This window comes from Cyrtonyx montezumae, unplaced genomic scaffold (assembly GCF_038088225.1).
Source record: "Cyrtonyx montezumae isolate F1298 unplaced genomic scaffold, pur_monq_1.0 scaffold_2, whole genome shotgun sequence".
In the NCBI taxonomy this organism is placed as follows: domain Eukaryota; kingdom Metazoa; phylum Chordata; class Aves; order Galliformes; family Odontophoridae; genus Cyrtonyx; species Cyrtonyx montezumae.
This window is the reverse complement of record NW_027071936.1, coordinates 51,035,706-51,054,742: the sequence shown is the minus strand read 5'-3', so window position 1 is coordinate 51,054,742 and position 19,037 is coordinate 51,035,706. Positions and strand designations below refer to the sequence as shown.

The 19,037-nt window shown below is 41.2% G+C and overlaps 1 protein-coding gene across 1 annotated transcript in view; it reads left to right on the top strand.

Annotated features, from left to right (window-relative positions):
- The first annotated feature begins 1,134 nt into the window (after positions 1-1,134).
- Positions 1,135-19,037, top strand: part of STIM2 (stromal interaction molecule 2) — a 60,928-nt gene continuing 43,025 nt past the window's right edge. Inside the window, exon 1 of the mRNA XM_065735693.1 lies at positions 1,135-1,236. The gene's annotated coding sequence lies outside the window, so the exon portion shown is untranslated. The remainder of the gene's footprint in view (positions 1,237-19,037) is intronic.

The following is a 19,037-nucleotide window of genomic DNA, read 5'->3' as shown; positions in this document are numbered from 1 at the left end:
GTCACATGCTCAATCAGGCATGTCAACACCCTGACAGTTGCAATTCATTCTCCATTTGCACCAACTTCAGCCTTCCAGTTACAATTGGGGCAGAGAAAACACTCTTAATTGTTTTAATTACAAGCACGGTAATTCTGAGAAGTCTGCTGCTGAATGGAGAGGGCAACCTGAGGGATAAAGCTGAGACACTCTGCGCCCTGAGAGGTCTCTGAGGTCTTTCTTTTGGTAAAAAGTGTCACGTCTATCACCAAAGTGAGGTCCAGGAAACTGCAGGGCAGCTGGTCTTTCGCAGCAACTCTCTGAGAGGATCACGAAGGAAATCTCTCTGGAAGCCATTTCCAGGCCAATAAAGGACGAGAAGTCATTTTGCAGAAAACAGCACAGATCTACCGACGTGTTTGCCTTTTATGATTCAGACTGGCTAATATCGTCCAGGTTGGGGGCTCGAAAAAGGCTCTTCAGCAGAGAGCAGTGGGCACGAAACAGGCTCCGCAGGCTGCCAGAGCTCAAGGAATATCGGGACAACAGCTCACACTCATCTAAGGCCCTTCCCTCTTCTGGGTACCCGTTATGAACGCCCTTCTTTTTGTATCCCAGTCACTACCATTACATTAACACCACCTGAGGAGTGCAGTCCCGCATCTCCCCTCCCTGAAGTCAAGCACCGTTTCCCCCCACCACGGCCGCCTGACTGCTTTAAAGCACCGCGTGCTTTCAACTGTAGTCGCTGCCCTCCGGTGACCGTCCTCTGCAGCGCTAACGAGCCCCGCGCGGAGCTCCACAGACTTCCGTAGGACCGGCACCTCTCCCCGCCTGCGGATCCGCCAACCCCCCCACCTTCATCCTCCCGCCCCCGGCGCCGCCTCCCGTGACGTCAAGGCGTGGTGACGTGTCGCCCGCTCGGCTCCGCGGCGTTGGCCGCCGGAAGCGGCGGGAGGCGGCGTGGGACTGGCGAGCGGTGCGGCGCGGGCGGCGGAGCGGCTGCAGCCCCTTTCCTTCCTCCCTCTCCCCGCGCCTCGTACGGCAGCGCAGCGATGAGCGGGCTCCGAGCGCCCCGCGGCGTCCCCGCGGCTCCGGGCCGCCTGCTCCTGCTGGGGCTGCTGCTGGTCGGCGTCGCCGCTGCGGAATGCGAACTGGAGGCTGCGGACGTGCCCGGCGGGCGGCGGGGAACGCGAGGAGGCACCGCCGCTTCTTCTTCCTCATCCTCTGCGGCGGAGAACGTGGCGGTGGTAGCAGGTAACGGCTCCTCGCCCCGACGGGGAACTCGTCCCATAGCCCTGCCTGCTCTGCGTGCCCCGGTGCGGCGGCACTGCGGCTCTGCCCCTCCCCGGCCGGAGCTGCCGCAGGATGCGGACCGGATCCTGCTGCACGGTGACACCGCCTTCCCGGCCGGCTGCGCTGGGCGGGGGCTCGGCGGGGCAGGGGGTGCGGTGCCCCCGGAGCCACCTCGGCCGGGGACAGCGCGGCTGCGGCCGCCTCCCGCTCCCCTTCCTCCGGAAAGGAGAAGTGTGGGAAGCTGTTGTCTACGGCTAATAATCATAATCATTATTGTTTCAGTAAAAGTGGCGGTGTTCCTATAACCCCTGTGCCTGCACTCAGTCAGCAGTTGCAGTGAAGCATTTGAAATAACGTGATTTCGGCAGGTCGCGGTCCCTCCGAGGTGCTCGTGCGCTTCCTGGAGCTGTTCTGTAACGGGCAGTAGTTAGCTCTGAGCTTCTCGCCCGGCTCACGGAGGAGAGCAGGGTTGGCATGCTTGAGCGTTCTGAAGTTCGCTTTATCTCTTTGCGTGCTTCTGAGGGACCTCTGCCTGGAGGAGGAGTGCGGAAGGTGCGAGAGAAAGGGGAAATGCACTGCGACCAAAGCAAAGCGGTCTTTTTCTATCAGAGAGAAATGCACTATTGCTGCTGAAGGTACCGTTGGCACCCTCCACTAAAACTGCAAGTTTCCAGTGGTATTTCAGTGGTCCATTTGAAGGACAGGGCGCTTCTGAGCTCAAAGTTGACTGTTCTGTTGGCTTGCTGTGCAAACTGAGGAAGTGCGAACAACTGCAGTCTGTGAGGCAGGAGCCGTACCTCCTAGGGGTGTTGTGAAAATGCTGTGTTGGAATGGCTTTTTTTTTTTTCTAGACTGTAATTAATCAGGTTGTAGGTGGTATTAAGCGGTTCTTGCTATGTATAGTGCTGATGCTGTCTATGCTTCATGCTCAATCAATCAAAAGTGTCAGTTTGGGTGGAGAAAAGTCTTTTTTGTGTTCTTCGGTCTGTAAAATCAATGAGATGCTTCTCAGATTCTGTGGCGACTCCACTGGCAGTGTATCTAGGGAAGAAATAAATTTATTTGATAAATCTTAACACCTTAGTTAGCAATTTGTTGCATTAACGTATGTAACAGTTTGGTCTGGAGAACGTATATGCTTAAAAGCCATCTCAGAAATCAGTTTTAATCTTAGAAAGGTTTGTAACAGTGTTCATTGCTTGCAGGTACAGTGTGTGGCTGATAGATTGAGCCACTCGCCTTGATGGTGGACCCAGGTAACTGCAAACTGCTCTTTGCAGTAACAGAGGGACTCCTGGAGGTTGTGGGAGAACCCTGTGACTGTACAAGGAGTGATTTCAGTTATAATAGTTATTATTCTTTCCTTGGAAGATTAAAGCTTACAGATGTGAGACCAAGTTAGGAGCAATTGCAAACAGACATCTGGGTAGGCTGAAAATCAAATTCTATATCTTTGAGGTAAAATCAAGACGATAAGCTATATGTATTGAGTGCTATGCTAGGAGGAGTCCATCAGGAGCTGTAGGTGTAGAGTCAGCTGTAGGAAATAATCCAGAATTACAGTTGCAAACTGAGCTGAACAAGCAACATAATGCAGCTGGCAGGAGCAAATGCTGTCCTGGGATATGCTAATCTGGTTTGAATTGCAGAAAACTTAAAAACAAAAACAAACAAAAAAAACCCCAGGGCATTTTGTTGTTCTTCTGCTCTACTGTGTCTAGTCTTGAGTATTAAACAAGCCAACAAGGAGACAGGAAAGTAGCACCGTGGTCTGAAAGGCTCAGAGTCTGACTGATGCACTGCTGTTTGGGTGGTGGAAAAGGCTGTGGGAGGAGTGTGTCGCTAGATAGGTACAAAACTGTTCACGGGAGAGTACTGATGAAAAAAGCATAACTTTTTCCATCTGTTCTGTGGCTAAGAGGTAGGTTAAGAGGAAGTGAGTTGTAGTGGTGGATATATAGGTTGAGTATCAACTGGAAAGATTTTACCAATAGCGTTTATGTTGCATGAATAGTTTAACCAATTCTTGTCATTGAAAGCTTTTGCCAATTGGAGAAGCTGGCAGAGTTTATCTTGGGGTATACTGACATCTGACAGAGGAGGGATGTGCAGCTGATTTTATGACCAGGAAACAGTTACACTTTCAGGGGTTCAGTGACTTAATTTGTAACCATTACTGTTGTTGTCTTGCCTGTATGCTGCCTTTTTTAATGGATGTCTGTAACATGTACGCAGCCCCGAAGATAATCCTGGGTTTTTCACATTGTTTATTCATTGCTCAGAATTGCAAAGCAATTTAAAGTCGACGTTATTAGCCATTTTTCCTGAAAGTTATTGAAAGATTTGTATGTTGCTTAATGAGCATTCATTCATGAGCAGGCATGCTCATCCTGGTGCTCAGAGCTGGCAAGGAGTGAGTGAGGCCGTGCTCTTTCTGTTGTGTACCCCTTTTGCCTCCCCCCCCTCCAGCGATGGGTGCTGTTGCGTTAGCTTGCAGGAATGTGAAAGGAAATGCAGGCAACAAAAACCAGTGGATTTCTTATCGGGCTCTTTCATGTCATACTCTGAGTGTTAGCAGCAGTTCAGGGAGCGTGGCTGTGCGGGTGGGTCAGCAGTGGGAAGAAGGACGGTGAGTCATTAGGCGAGCCTTGCTGTCCGTGTAAGTGCATCCCGAGGTGACTGTAGCACTGCTGCGGTGACCTTTCTTTAGCTGGAGTAATCCCCTTGGAACTTGGTGTGGTTGTGTGTGAGGCTTCACGTGGTGGAGCAGCACAGAAGTGTAGTGGTTTTGATCATGTAGCAAAATGGTCTTTGAGTCTTTTGGCATGTCCTGGTCTTATGAAATGGAACTGTGAGATTTGTCACTCCCTTAGCAGCAGGCTGCTTTTTAAGGTGACTGCTATTTCTAGTGACAAAAACTGAGTATCCCAAGCCTGTTCTCTTCTGTTACTTCTATGTTTGTAGTTGAGCCCTTAATGATCTGGTCCTATCCTTTCTGTTGAGAGGACAGAAATTGGAGTCCTTTGTTCACTAATGATACCGTGTCTTCAGGCTGTCAGTTACGGACTTCATCTCAGAGCAGTTATCTGCAATTATTTAACTCCATATCACCATTCCATCAGCAGGTTTTTGAGTTGTTCTTTCAGCTGTAAGCTTTCTGAAGAAATCTCTGCTTTTCTGGGGACCTCCTACTGGGCTCAGGCTAGCTACTCCTACACAACCCAGGCATGACTCATTTTCTTCTAGTTAACCTCAGTGATAAAGATCTATCCAAACTGAGTTGAGCTTCCATGAGTCTGCCAAAGGATGGCAACCGGACCCAATGGAAGAGGCAATAGATAGTATTAAGATTTCCCACGATGATACTATTGCCATTGACAACAGCAAAAAATGTAGTTTCCTTTTCTAAAAGTTTATATGAAGTAAACAGTTTGATAGCCTTCTCATTGATTTTAGTTTGCGTGCTGTACTTTGTATGTCCTTTAGAATTTGGTATCTGTTCTCTATGAGCTGTAGGGGGAGGATCACGTTGTAAAGAGCTGCTGTGCCGTGGAAAGGCTAGGAAAATCACAGGCTTTGGATTTTTGTAGTTTTAAATGTGTTGTCTAAAACTCCTGAGAAGTGAGAAATCTTTTGTGTAAGAGTTGACTCTGAGACTTGCTGTGGAAACCTTGGTGTACAAGCAGACTTCACTGGGATTAGTCTATTGCATCACAGCTGTTAAACGCTTTTTAAAATACAGGAATTTCAGATGTTTATCTTGACCACATAGGGTTTGTGTTCAGAGTAAACAATCACTGTGTGGTGTTGTAAAATAATGCCTATACATCTTCAAAACGTAGGTGAGTTCCCAGTCATTACATAAGTTGGTTTTCTGCTGCCTCTGGATACTGTGAAGGCTTTCCTGTTGCCATGGAAACTATCTTTGCATCTCTGAGAGGGGGGGAGGTGAATAAAACAAGGATGCAGAGTTCTCCTTTAGAATCGGCATAAATGGAAGCGCTCATTGCCTGGGTGCTACACAACTTGTGTTTGTTTGCTTGATTTCTATGAGCACTTCACACTTGACTGAAGGGTGTTACTTTCTTTAATGCTTTTTTTTTCCTCTTTCTGGACCTTCCTCACAAAAAACTTCCTTCCAATCACAAAAAACACATTATCTATCAGAAGTTTGTTAGAGGAATACTTAATTCTGTGTAATCTATAGTACTCCAGAGTTTTAACAAAAATTTGTCTTGGAAATCAGGAATAATGTGCTTGGTAGACTTGTAAAAAAATGAAGAACAAAAAACTTGAGTTAAATAAGTAATGGAACTGTTAGCTCAACAGAATTTTACTTGGCTGGTAAGAGCCACTGAGCTTATATTTTATGTCTTATCCTTGTGTTATGAGTTAGATGCCTTGAGGGAGTGTCCCCTGTGTGCAGATGCTCTGATGCTGCTGCAGGTGAATCTTTGCTTCTCTGGGACTTCTTGATGTAGGGCTGGAAGGGAGTGGCATTGCTGCAACTTGCATTGCAAACTGCAAGCAGCACTAGTGCTGCAGGAAACTTGGTTGACCTGAAGCGGATGTTGAGGTATGGGGGATTGCATGAAGCTTCAGCTTTTGCTGTACCAGGATTTATAGGCTTTAATCCCTTTCCTCTAGGCTCCACCTTCTGTTTCCTCCTGCTGCTTCTGCATCATGATGCACTTCAGAACTGACATCAGCCCAACCCTCTGCTGCTGTCTCTGGTTAATTTTTTAATACCTGATTTGTTTTCTTTGCGGCTAATTGTTCTGTAAGAAACTGTCATGTGTTTTGCTTCTAAAACTGAGATTAGCAACAGTGGCTTATCCAAAATGGTTTAAAGCCATTTATAAATAAGTGGATACAAACTTTGTTTTTGCATTAGTTCAAATAACTTTTCTTATTGAATAATAACCTGATGAAGGCATTTTAGGTTTCTGTATTCTGGAATGTTTCTACTTAAAATGGTATGCTTTCCATACAAGGAGATGTGGTGTGAATGCTCCGTTTTCCTTTGTGGCTTCAAACAAAGAAGTTCTTAGCTGGAAAATATTCTGCTCATGCAGGGGTGCAACACTGAAAAGGAACTCTTCCTCCTGTGTTCCATCAGGTGGCTGTGAACTGAACTAGTTAAAATTAAGAATTCTCCTCAAGACACACGTTATTCAGAAAGGGAATTTTAACACCAATTTTTTTAATCTTAATATTAATAACTCCAGTAGACTGACTGCCATTGAGATTTGTCATCAATAACTCACGGACATTTCATGTTTTTTCTGCATCTGTAGCACTTTATGAAGGAGGGAATGGTTTAGCAAGTGCTTTATATTTATACTGCCATCTGTTTGTGTGTTGAAATATGTTCAGTGAGCTTCACTAGGAAATTCTCTAAGTAACTTTTGTCAGTGTGCTGATGCTTTGTCCTGACCATAGGATTTTATTTGACACTTATTCTTCTCATGATTACTCTTCCTAACTTCAGTAAGCAAGTTAATTTTCAAGTTGTATGCCTAACCTAAAGCATATAAAAATATTTTATAGTGTTTCCTTGCATTTCAAGTCTGATAAGCTTGGTTTGCTTTATCTGAATTTGAAATGCCTTCTAGTTTTTGAAGAACAGCAAGCAAGGCATATAATACTGTTAACAAGTAAACAAAACCACCCAAGCCATGTGGTTTGTGATTTTGAAACAAAGGTAATGGTTCTAAGTACGAGACTTCCTTCTAGTGTGGTTTGAATTCTTGACTGCTATATATATAGAAGGCTGCATGATCACTCCTTACTGTAATACTGTATGCCTATATGAAAAGTACTTCTGCCTTTTTTCATTGCCTAGACTGAAATGTTTTTGATATGAAAGTGAAGTTTTGCTTTTTAGTGCTAAGTGTGGCTTACTGTTCTTCTATATTGAAATTAGACTATATAATATCATGTAGCCCTAATAATATATCATGTGACATGAAGGAAAAAATAACCATCTCTACTAGTGGTTTTTTTTTAGGAGCAGGTGAAATTCATTGAGTCAGCTCTACCTTCCCCACTGTTTTTCTTTTCTTTTCTTTTTTTTTTTTTTTTTTGAGAGAGAGAGACTTTATCAGTACTCTTTTTGGGAACATGACTGTCTGAGTTTCTTCTGTTTCATGGACCCTGGTTACATCTCCTGAAACTCTGCTGGAGTACCTATAGAGAGGGTATTGTAGGTACTGCCGTAACAGTTGAATGAGACAGTGAGAGGGATACCTTTGATTTTAAATTATGAACCTGTGTTCCATATTCTCTCGGACTGTTTTGGTCTTACAAAACAGTAGTCCCTGTAATCGGTCTTTCCTTGGTTGTGTTGCAGGCAGTGACTGTCACTGTGGAAGATGTAGTTTTTTGTTGATTTAAGCTGACCTCGGTACCTACTGTTGCTACACAAAGGGTTATTCCTTTGCTTGTTGTTTTCTCTTCCTCCCTGCCTATTCTGTCTGTCCTGACCTCTTTCCTGATGTTATTGTAGCTGGAGGTAAGCTAGTTTTGGGAATGGATTGTGCTGGAAGTTGGTGCCTTTTCTTTCTCTTCTCCCAGTGGGGTCAGGTCCTCACTTCAGTTCACTGCACTGCTGCACAAGAGCATCTGTGAGAACATAGCAGCTTTGGCAGAAAGTAGTGCTGGTCACTTTATTAGAAGCCTATGCATGCTGAGCAGAGATTTCTGTTTTGGAATTAAACCTTACTTTCAGGAGTTAACTGAGGTTTTTACCAGTTGTTTGTATGAGAGAGCTCATTACTCAAAACCAAAATCACATGCTTGGCCTAACTACTTAGTTGCATAAGGCAAAACTAATGAAATGTGATTCTGTAAATACAGTGTAATGAAGACATTGCCCATTCTGATTGAGCTGTAGACATTTAGCAACCTGAAAATAAAAATGAAGTCTGAGCTCTAAATGCATTTCATTTACTGTTTTTAGTTTTTCTCACAATTAATCCAAGTAGAACTGGTTTGTTTCCTTTATTTAATAAGCATCTTTTCTGAAAGAAACCATGCATATGCTTTTTATCCCAAAAGCACTCAGGCACTATTTTATGCTGCCTTGTTTGCCTGTTTCTAGCATCCTCTGAACAGTAGGCAAGACTAATTTTTCCTGATGTTGGAAAGTAATAAGACTTCCTGTTTCAGTAAAATGGAAGTGCTCTACACAACCTTGACTGTGATGAGATCCATAAAAATTGGAATTTCCGCAGAGTGCTATGCATTTGTAGGTAAAATGTTATCTTTGAAGTCGCATCATTTTTACTCCTATTAAAGTAGTAGATAATAAATGGAACATCAGCTCAGAGGTGAATGGAAGTTGGGCATGTAGCAGAATGATGAAGGGGGACCTGACATAAACTGCTGTTGTCCACGTGGGTCTCTAAAGGTATTAAATGGTAGCTGCATGTTAGGATGATGAGATGGTAGCTGGGATTGTGTCCAAAGTGTGTGTCCTGGGGGGGGGGGGGGAGAGGAACAAAACAAAAGCCAAAAAAAGAAAAAAAAATTGGAGAAGGGAGAAAAAAGATGGAGGAACTTAGCTGGATACTTTAATGCTCTAAAGTAAAAACTTGGATTTTTTTTAACTTGGTAACTGGAACTCTGATTAGCTGTTATAATTTTGATTTTGAGAGTGATTGTGGATTGTTCTGTGAAAAAAGCCTGCTTGCTGGTCAGGAAGAAATGGCAAATTATGAAGATAGAAATATAGCAGATATCATTCACAAGTAATAATAGTATACATTATCCAGACCTTTTCTAGTTTTAAACTTGATCGAGTTCTTGTATGTATGTTTTTTTGGTGTATGAAGAGACATCAGGGTTCTTGGGTTTAAAAAGGCCTGCCTGTGGCTGTACTTCCTTGGGAGCCTAAGACAATATGTGTTAGCAGCTGTGGTTTAGGCCTCTAGCCCACGTTCTTCATTGCCAGTGACTTCAATTGAATAAACTGACACCTTCTGCTGGAATAACTGCTGAAACTGGTTAAGTGAAGTTCAAATGAATGGGGGCTGTGGCTGCAAAGGATTGAAGGGTGCATAGCACTGAAGGCCAAGGAGCTGGAGGAAGAGCACTGCAGCAGCCTGGTGGGTTTCAAGTCTTGGGGGCTGTTGCTGAAGATGTGATAGACCTGTCTGTAAATCATAGTGGCAACTGTAGGTAGTTAGATGGTGGTTATTGTCCTGATAAAAGACCTGGGGCAGTCACTGAAAATCTGGTTTGAAATACACATCCCACCTGTCCCATGCTTTATGCAGGGGATGAAGGGGATCAGACCTTTTTTGAACAGATGGACTTAACTAGGAAACACTGCAACTATGTTGAGATGAGACAGTTTGGCAAATGCTTGCTGTTTTCCATTAGCATTTTATTTTTCGTTTTATGCAAATGCTTAAAGTGATTGCTAATTTAGAAGGAATAAGGTTAAAATGCTTGAAGGGGAATGTCATAACATCGTAAGTTGTGTCATGATTCATGTGGTACCTTTTTGGGGAGTTGATCTGAAAGGGTGGTTTTTGTCTTGGGGAATTTTTTTGCTGGTACAGACTTGGTAAATCAATTATACTGAACTGTTTTTCTTCCATTAATTTGTATTGGTTTACGATCTCCGAAGTGGTATCATAAAGCTGAAATTTCTGCTGGAAGATAATAAAATTACAGTGACTTCCTTTTTTCTTTTAGTTTATTGTGTCCAAAATGCTGTCAGCAGCAGATTAATGTTCTTTGCAGAAGCTAAAGTACAAGACAACTATTGTCTTGTTACCCGAATAATTGCTTTCTATATTTTTTCAAATGTGACCCAGCCACTCTTATTTGCAGAATGTTGAGGAGAAACAACTTTTCACATCTTGTGCTTTCCCTGAAAAGGTTTCAGAAGCTTATGAGAATGAAAGTAATAATTTAATTTGGAATGTTCACAATTCACATTCACAAAAGAAGCAGTTAAACTATCTGATTAAGCATGCATTCTGGTTTGAAAACTGACTACAAAAGTATTTCGTGAACGTACACAGCATGGGTGTTGCCTCTTTTAAGTGTGCTGTGTGCACTAAAAAGTGAAAGTGGAAGTGAAATTTGTCTAGTAACGAGGATGTAGTGCAGGAAATTAACAAAAGTGTGATTTTTCAGAATAAAAATTCAATTTACTTTTCCAGGTCCGTATTGTACTCTCAGTGACAGATAGTTCTGGCCAGTTTAGGAGTGTAGTAAGAGGTGCGTTGGGGGGAAAGGAGCATGCATTTCATTGTCAAGACAGAGCTTCAGTTGTTTTTCTTTGCAAGTTTTGTGTTCTGTATTTTGGAAACAAAGTTCTAAAAATGAAGTCCTTTGGTGCGTATATATGCATATAGATGAGAATTAGAAGCATCAAGTCTAAACTGCTGTAGAAATCAACAGCAGATGTATGTCCTGTGATCACTGTGGAGGCTTCCAGTTATACAGCTGTTCAGATGTCTCAGAGGTCCTTTTGTGAGGCTTAATAGTGAAATGAAGATAAGAACTTAAATGTATAGAGCAGTCTGTATCATCTGGAGCTAAACCATATGAAGCATTTCTTAGTCTTGGGGTTGCCTAATGGATAATATATTTATTGGGTATTTTCTTAATGTTTGTATATTAAGTACGCAGAAGTTAGAAACGTGGTTTAAGGTGAATAATGACATTCATACTGGTGATGAGTACAGGTGCCAATACTAATAAAGAAGTTGTCTGAGTATTGCATTTCTAAGTGTTAGAAGGAAAACAGTTTTTACCTCAGCCTAATGTATCTTGTTCAAAGATTTTAAATAGCTATAGTCATACTTGCATGAATAACGAGTCTTTGGCTCTGACATGTTTACTTGTTTTATGATACAGCATTATCTGATGATTTTAAGTTTCTCATTTACTTAGAAATATTTTGAAACCTGCTTCTTCTTTGGCCTATCTCAAAGCTATGATAAGCACATGTTACTTCAAAGGATGAGTTCTAATTAGCTGGTTTAACAGGTGAAACACTTTGATTTTGCTCATTGTTAGTCATTTTGTTTGTACTTCATTTGAATTAATAGTTATAATTGAGGCCGATTTCACTATTATTTTTTTTCTGGACCTGAAAGATTTTGAAGATAAGTTACAATTAGACCTCTATATCTGAATATTCTTTTATTATCAGAAATTGAATTTTTTTTATTAGAGCGTCACACAAAGGGTGGCTTTCAGGTATCTTCCAGCTCTTGTCTAGTTGCTGTTTCTGTTGGAGGAAGTAGGCAAATGAGGATTTGCATTTGTCACGTCATGAAGAAGGCTTTACTGTTAGTCTCAGCATTGCTTCCAGATGGGGTTGGGAGTGTGTGGGATGCTTCCTGGTGGAGTACAGGGTCTGGGGCAGAGGGAAGGAGCCAGACCCAGCAGCATGTGCTTCACACACTGCGTATCTCCAGCATTAAGCCTGCTGCCCTTTCCTTAGTTTCTCTGCCTGGCTGCTGGTCATGCCAAGGGCAAGTAGTGCTGTGCTGGACTTGGAGAGTGCAAGAGGGTGCATTTGGGAGCTGGTTTCAGGCCGTTTAGACTTCAGCATGTGATGGAGAAAATATACTTGGGTGTATGCTTTACTGTACATAGTTTCCTGCTTAATTTTCATTTGTTGTTTGACCCTGTTGAATTTGTAGAATTAGGGCCCATAGTTCTTAAAATGCTTTATTGTGATGTTACTTGAACGTAAACTTTAAGGATAGGATTCATTTTACAGCTCTTGAGGTGTTGATAACTGGGTTAGTTTTCCAGGCTCCTTCTGTAACAGAGCATGGTGAGCAAACTTACTTTCCTATGAGGTAGCAAACCCTGTTTGGACATGTGAATCACACCATTAATTCTGTTAGATTCCTTTTGGGTATTAAGAGGCAAAAAAGCATGCTATCGGCTCTATATGGAAATTTTTCTTGGAGCAATGTCTAAGTCTTATTCTCCTTGAAGAGCCTCCCAAGTTGTTTGAAGGCGTTATTTGACCTTAAACCGTAATCTTATATCTAACCTTATATACTTCTTGAGGTGTGGGGGGGAGGGGGGGGGGAAGGGGGAAGGGGGGAAGGCTGCCTTTAATGTTTAAAGTTTGTGAATGTTGGGGAATAAATAACTACTGCTCAAGTTGGATACTAATTTGATATTTACTTTCTTAGTGCTTCTTGAGTGCATTGAAGTCTTGTTTCCTGCCATTTAGCTTTAAAATGTTGCAGGATTAGGTTTCAGTCAATCAGTAATACTAGCTAGGAAGCTATAATTAATGTGTTAGGGAAGGGGAGGTGGTGTTAACTCCTTCTCCCCATCTTTCATATCCTTGTTAGCCATAATTTATTACTTTCGGAAGGTTTGGGACTACCTACTGGATGATGTGCTAGAGAAGATGATCTATGCTCGAAGTCACTTCAACTTCGAAACTGTTATATAGATGTAATTTCGACATTTGGATTACAGTGCAAGGCCTCTAATTTTTGTTTGTGCTTAGGACCTGTTTGCCAATATCGGTATTCTATAAGGTGTACCAGAGGTAGCCACTACATTGCCAACAGTTCATGTGGTTCTGGAACTCTAACAGAAGTGCTTTAGATCTGTAGATAAAAGTGAAGCACAGATATAGAAGAGAACAATTCCACCTCTGCATTGATTGCATCTGGGAACTTCAAGTAACGCTTTGTACTTCAGAGCATAATGTTGTGCTAAATTGGAAATTGTGATATTCTCGCCCACCATTGTTCGGACTCATGCAACTGTGATTGGTTTAGTCACAAGGAGAATATCAGTCTGCCTACTCTGTCTTTGCAAGCTACGGTAGCGCTGGAGTTGCTCTTATGGATTCATTAGTATTCACAGGCACTTTACGTAGGAAGGATGAGAGTTGTGGGCAGTGTCTTTTATGATGGTATAGACTTGTCTTTGAGAGATGTCAGAGCGCTGGAGAAAATATGAAGTATTGAAGGGTTGGTGGTGACATTTAATACGCAGCTTGTTTGAAGGCTACAGTTGCCTTGAACTTAAGGATCTTTCAGTAGTCCTTCAGAACACTTGCTTTCTGTGCTTTTCTTGATCAGCTTTCTGTAGAGATCTTCTAGCTGTTATGTATGATGCAAGTCGCAATAAGTCAGCACTGATGCTTAAGTTCTTTAAAGTACTTCTTAGTGCAGCTGATGGTGTTTCACGTAATTAAGACTTCTAGAAATGTGCAGGGTGACTTCTATGCAAATTAATAACTATATTTAGATGCAGTGATTTTTCTAATACAGAATACCTTGTTTTGTCATGTAATTCTTAAATGATTTTTTTTTTCCCTTGGGCAATACTTTGGATATCTCTTCAATGCTTCTTTTGAATACAGCTGTTACTTGCTTCACTTGAATGTTCAGTAGAATTTGCTGGTCAGAAAAAAAAAGAATACAAGAGTAGATTTCTGTTCAGCTTTTGTGTTTATAAGTTGATGATGCAGTTCAGATTAGGAATGAATTATGAATGTAAATACTTGGGAAATCTGGAGTTCATGTGATGCCAGTCTGTTTAATTAAAGCATTTTTATTGTCTGAGCTTATTCTGACTTTTTGTGGTTTTGTCCTAATTAATGACCACTTGTGAAAGTTCTGTGCTCTTCTTTTGCTGTTTTATTGTGTTTAGAACTGATGGTTGACTCAATACCTCATGTTAGGAAGGATTTTGCATTCATTCTAACATGTAATATAAGCAGAAGGATTTGCTTTGTGATCTCATAATAATATCCACTCTGAACTGCTAGGGCTATACTTGTGATTCTACTAAGTAACTTGAGTGAAATATTCGATAACAAAAGAAATGTAGTCAGTGTTTAGCAGAAGGTGACTCAGAATTAATTCCTCCATACTGACTATGCACGTGCCTGGCCTTAACATTTGATGTGCCACCCAACCATCACTATTGCCTAACCACACGGTAGAAACAAGAGAAGTAATGGGAACAGAAGAAAATCAGAATAATGAGGGATTGCTAGCATCGCCTTCTGAATGTTCATCAGTAGATGGATGATGGCTGAACGTGGATGGAGGAACTAAATATTCCTTCATTAATATTATTTTTAGTCATATTGTTGTCTGCTTCCTCCTTACCTCCCTGCCAGACCTTTTTGATCCAGAAGTGGATTAAAAGGTTAAAACCCTGTCTAAGAGCATAATCATTATCTTATGAAATAAGTGAAGTAGCTTATCTGAGGTCTTGAATTAACTGTTTACCTGTGGCTTGAGAAGGATATTAGTGCATGACTGCAGCATAGTGATCCAGGAATACTTTTGCTGACAGAAAATATTTACAGGTTGCTTTATGTCCTGTAGTATGAGGATTTCTATCAGTCTCCTGGATTTTTTTTACCTGAAATAAGTATGGTTGTGATGTGCATCTCCCTTTGGAAAGAGTTTCATGTTATGGGCATGATGGTCTTCAGTACAGTTCAGTGTCATAAATGAATGTTGCACAATGTTAAGATCTGTTTAGTAGCAGCTTTTCAAAATAAAATTAGAAAAAATAAAATCAATGTCTGATTTATTTTTTGTTTGTCACCCTACTTGCATGCTTTTTGCTTATGAAAATTTCTTTTATTTGGAATGTTCTGACATGAGTAGGACCAGGCAGAGTACTTGAGTTAAGGAGGTATAATTACCTCTGTATTGCTCCATTTAGTAATTTAACAGCTGCTTATTAAGCAAATAACTTAATTGAGTTAATACCAATTAGCAAACTTTGCGGGAAGAAACTTTTTTTGCTAAAGCAAATTCCACTGTGTATAATTACCTCAGGTGAATTACCGTGCAGATCAGCAATGGTTGGTTTTATACTTCTGCACCTTCCCTTCTACATCTCCCTTTATGCAGCTCTGGATTGCATTCCTCATGAAATTGCTGTAGATGGGCTTTGTTGTTGATGTACAAGATAAGCAGCAAAATTCAGTAGGAAAAGATAGAATAGTTATGTTTGGAATCAGTTCTGCAATTCATCTCGCAGCTCTCTAGCACTGATGAGGAAAAAGAAAACCTTAAGCTTCTTTTTTTTTTTTGGGGGGGGGTATAAACTGAAATATCATTAGAATAGAAAATATTTATTAATTACCTCATTCAGTATTTGTCTGCAGTGTTTATAGCCTGTCTGTGAACAGTTGTCATTTCTTTGGTCAAACAAGTAGAAGAATCTATTCTACAGAGTACAAAAACTTATTAAAAGGATCTGGTGCCATTTATTGGCTGTTGATTTTGACTTCAAAAGGAAAGCCAGTGTTTTTGAGACAGATCTGAATGTAGCTTTTGTTTCCTAGAACACTTATGCTGTATTTATTCTATTGATAAGAGAAGAAAAAGAAATCCAAGCACTCTGCTAGGCTGATTAAAAGGAAGATAATAAGAGGAAGGGTAGCTATTCTGTAATTGGTAAACAATTGATGTTAAGAAAGCAGGGAGATGGAGAACATACTATCAGGAAGCAATTTGACTCTGTCACCTAGTGCAACTGTGGGTCCAAATTGAAATAAGGGAAAGCTTTCTTGATTTCTACTAGTAAACTGGGATATTGTGCATATTTTTACACACATACTTAATAATGTGGATTACCTTCTAGTGATTTAGGTTTTCAGATTCTGTGTGTAGTTAAGACAGAATTGTTTCCTTTAGCTTTATAACATTCTATTCCATTTCCTAATGGAAAGTCTACATTTAAAAAGAAAATAATATAAACACGTTTTCATGTGAAAGCTAAGTTCTGTTTTTGCAAAGAACAAATAAGGATATTGAGACACTTGTAGGCTTTCTTTTTTTCCTTTTTTTTCCCCACTGTGATTTAGTTCAATGGAGGAAAGTTCTAGGTGTGATAAATGTAAGTGGTGAGTTCTGGTATTTGCCTTCTAACAAAACTACTACTAGCATCTTTACCCAGAAGGCTCAATTTGGAATGGAGGAACACAGCCAGTGCTCTCAAGTGGAAAAACAGGTGCACGATTGATCAAGTTTTGTTTGAGGCAATACTGTGCTGAGACCCCTGAGCTGGTGTGAAACTTTGTGGGAATCTGCATAGCACCAGGCAGTCCTAGCAATCCAGTCTGGCAAGCTTGGAAGGCAGGGCTTTTTGTTTCAGGTACAGCACTTCTAAAACAGTTGGAACTACTTTCACATTACAGTGAGACATTTGAAGGTGTTACTCAGACTTTTCTTCACTTCTGTTCTGTGCATATGGAATAAAGATGTTCTTGGCATGCTTAGACTGACTGAAGTGATCTTCCTTCACAGCGAGCAGCAGTCATCTCTGTACACTGAGATGTCTTTTTTTTTTTTAGTTAATCCAACCTGTCTGAAAATCAGTTTTTTGAAGCTTAAGCGCTGAAGTGACAAGGGAGAAATGGAAGAGTTGTGGATTTATGACCGTAAGAGTTTTGACTGAGGCTTAGGGAAGACGTGAAGCTTGGTAGTTCTAGCTAAATTCCTCTGCAATATCCCATTTGAACAAATAGAATTTTCATTTTAACTCCATTTGGAGAAGCATATGCATGCTTGTGCAAAAATTGCTATGGCTGGTTCAACAACAACAACAAAAAAGCCAGAACTAATAGTGGTATCTATTTATGCATATTTCTCTTTGTTGATGATAAATGAGAAAATGACCAGAATGAGACCCTATCCTAGTGACAGGCAATGGGAAGGATAAAGAGAAAGATATCTGTCACTGCTTTAAAAAAATAAATCATAAGGTGAGGAACTGAATTTTTAGTAGGAGGGGATGAGAAAAGCAGTCCTTTATAATCAAGCAATAGGACTGATATGTCACTGTATGTGACATACAAAATGTTCATGGCTTTTTTTTTAAATAATGTAGTAAGAATTTTAACCTGGTATCAGTGTATCCAAACTAGCTGAATGTTAATAACACCCATTTCACAGATAGAGCTTGATTAGAAACTAGAATGAAAGCCTTCTGATGCTGGACATGAAATATGGGGAGTGTGAAGGAGACCTACAGAGGAAAAACAAACACATGAAGAAAATATGAAGGGGACATCTGTGTCTGTTGAGGGCTAGGAGGGGAAGAGTGACACAAAGAGAAATGCAGCAACCCAGTTTAATTTAGGAAGTGACTGCACTGAAAGTAGAAAGTAACAATCTGTTAGTTTTCTACTTGTATTTAAGTATTAAACTTGTTTATGGTGTTATATTTCTCCTGGCTCCTTATACATTATAGTTTGTGTTGGTAGCTGCAGCTATCTAGCAGTGTGTGCAAAATTTTGTAAACTTGTTTTTGTGCTAGCTAACAGGTTTAGTGTTTGGAGCACTAGATATTTTTGTAGCTTGTTCAAATGGTGCTGTTTTCTTGGCTGTGAACTGAGTATGCCAAACCACAGACTGGTGGCTGTAGCAGTAGTCTGCTCAGTGATGTGCTGAAAGTTATTGTTTGGTTTGCAAGTCCTGCCTGAGGCTGTGTAAGCTGAGTTAAATATTTGCACCCGTAGAAACAACCTCAAGACTCATTTCAAACATGGGTTTTCTGTTGTCTTCCCAATTAGCTGATGACATAGCTGAGGCTGTGGTTGTGCTGCAGTTTGCTCTCCTTGTGCCTCACAGTAATGCAGGGGATCTGGGGGTGGTTAGGCAGCAGAGCTTTAATCGTGAAGGAAGAAGCTGATGGAAGTGATGGGTTTGAGGCAGTTTGCTGTGCAGGTGGCAGCAAGATATGGCTGAATGCTTGGCTTGTTTTCCTTGTTCCTGTTTGAAACCTCTCCGAGGTGTGGCTCCTCACAGCTGCGTATTGGTGTGGGTGGATAATGCTCCTGGCTGCAGGCACTGCAGTGCCGGCAGAGCTAGGGTGACTGTCATGCAGGGATTGAGACACCAGGAATAGCAGAATGGGTTCTGCTCTCTAGCAGTGTTCTGAAGAATAAGTTTAATGTGAAACTCTTGCCCTGGCTTGTCATTTCCAAATTGTCACCTGACTTAATTTAGTCAAGTTTGAAATCTCCTCTCAAATTCTTCCTCTGTTGCTGGTTTGTCTGTGATAGTGCAGGTGGTTTTCTTAAGTAGGTCAGTGGGTATGTGCTCAGTCTCTGATATATGAAGCTGGCATGTATTAATGTGATACGTACCTATGGGATTGGATTAAAAAAATATATATGTGAGAAAACAGGTAGCTCTTCAGATGAGACTCAAATCAAGATGTCACTGTGAAAAGCTAGCTAAAATCCTGCTTGTCTTCATTTGTTCTACCTAATTGCTGGGCTTTTGTTACTTACCATATATTTTATTTAGCAGTTTTGTACACATCAGTTTATCCTCATAGGATCATAGAATGGCTTGGTTTAGAAGGGACCTTAAAAACTATCTAGTTCCAATTCCCTCCCTGTGTGTAGTGTTGCTGCCCACTAGATCAGGCTGCCCAGGGCCCCAGTCTACCTGGCCTTGAACACTTCCTGCGATGGGGCATAAGTGTACTGGATTTTATGCATATATAACAGATGCACATTTGTTGGAATTGTATACTGATTTGAACAGTGCATGTGAGTGTTTAAGTGTGTATTAAGATCTTCTTTAATGACAGACTGCCTTCTTGCTGTTTCCTTTTAGAGAGTCATTTCAAATTAGCCTGCCAGGTAGAAAGCCTTGCACATAAGAAAATAGCATGCTTGTGTTCATTCTGGAGATATTCAAGTCCCGCCTGGATGCCTACCTGTGCAACCTGGTGTAGGGAACCTGCTTTGGGAGGGGGGTTGGACTCAATCT